This window comes from Dama dama, chromosome X, assembly GCF_033118175.1.
Source record: "Dama dama isolate Ldn47 chromosome X, ASM3311817v1, whole genome shotgun sequence".
Classification (NCBI taxonomy): domain Eukaryota; kingdom Metazoa; phylum Chordata; class Mammalia; order Artiodactyla; family Cervidae; genus Dama; species Dama dama.
In genome coordinates, this window is record NC_083714.1 from 5809269 (window position 1) to 5811103 (window position 1835).

A 1835-nucleotide genomic window follows, 5' to 3' on the forward strand; every position below is an offset into this window, starting at 1 on the left:
ACTTTTTTCCTTATGGTATTTAATTCCATAATCCTAAAGAAGACGTTTATGCCACTATGTCTTCCCCTCTCACCCTGCTATATCTTCACAATACAGGCCCCAACTCTACAGCAAGACCGCCTGGATTCAAATTCCATTTCAGTCATTTCATATCTGTACATTGGAGAAGTTACAGAATCTGTGTATCTCAGTTTCTGCATATGTTAAATGTGGATTCATTGCATTCATTCTACAAATACCCATTCAATATCTAGTAGGTGCCAGGCAGCATCCTTAGTGTCTGAAATATATAAAACAGATGGAACTATTTGCTTTCATGGAGCTTATAATCGAGTGGAAATAATAACTTTCCCAAGTAGAAAGATTGAGTCATCATGTGTAAAATACTTAGCATGAACAGTATCTGGCTCAGAGGAAACAAATGTTAGCACCAAATAATATGTCATTTTGATTTTTTCCTGGAGACCTGTCTACATCCTTCTGTTCCATTCCAAATTGGCTTCTGTACAAGTAAATACAACCCTTGGACTTCCACTGTTATACTGGGAATTCCCTCCACCTCTTTAAGTAGGGCTCTCTGTTTCCCTGAAACCCATGTGTTCCTCTTTCTTAATTTAAGAAAACCACTGTTTTGTTGGAGCACACACTGTGGGATCTTTCTGAGCAAAGGTGCTTGGTAGGCAATTCTTTTTTTTTAACTTTGGGGTGTCTGAATCTATCCCTTACATTTCTTTGAGAGCTTGATCCCCCTTATTTCCTCACCTCTGATAGTAATTATTATCAACTCTACCTCCAAAACATGACCCAGGGGCGTCTACTTTCCATTATACCCCCTGCACGACCACCATTCCAGACAGAGTATTTCATATGCACACTCAAAGAAGCAGCAGAAATTGTGGAATTTTAAAATATATTCCTGGATTTTATTTGTGAATATTTTATGTACAATTCTAGTATCTATAATTGATAAGCGAGCTTAGTCAGCAGTTTCCGTTCTTTGCTCTATCTTTACGGGCTTTCATATTAAAGTTACAGACTTCCCTGGTGGCTCAGATGTTAAAGAATCCACCTGCAATGCAGGTAGACCTGAGTTCAATCCCTAGGTCAGGACGATCCCCTGGCAGAGGAAATGGCAACCCACTCCAGTATTCTGGCCTGGAGAATCCTACGGACAGAGGAGCCTGGCAGGCTACAGTCCATGGGGCTGCAAAGAGTCGGACATGACTCAGAAACTAATACATTAAACTTATGTCATTTTCTAGACTGTATTGTAGATCGTCCCTCTTTTCAATAGCCTGGAATTGAAACTGTCTACTCTTTAAGAATAGATAAAGCTCAACTTCATGTGACAATGGGCCTATGCATGTTTCTGCTTCTTCTTGGATGAATTTTGTCATTATATTTAATTTGGAAAACCATCAATTTCCTGTAGATTTTCAAATATGTTGTTACCAAACAGTTGCACAAATGATTGATGTATAATTGTTTTAATCTCTCCTACATCTGTGGTTTTATCAGCCCTCTTATTCCTCATCTTGCATACATTCTCCTTTCGGCTTAAACAGAGGATCTTATTTTATTGGACTTTAAATCAATGTTTCAGATTTATTGTTCCTGCAATTTTATTAATTTAAGATTTTATCTTTATAAATTTTATCTTCCTAATATATTTTTTATTAATTTAGATGATTTTTCTTAAGATAAAACTAAGTTCTTATTATCTTTTTTAACAATGATGATTTTTTTCCTGTTCAGCTTTCACATTGCCCCAATAACTCTGATATGAAGTTCTCTTTCTCATGACCTCCAGAACTAGACAGCGTATTAAAAGGCAG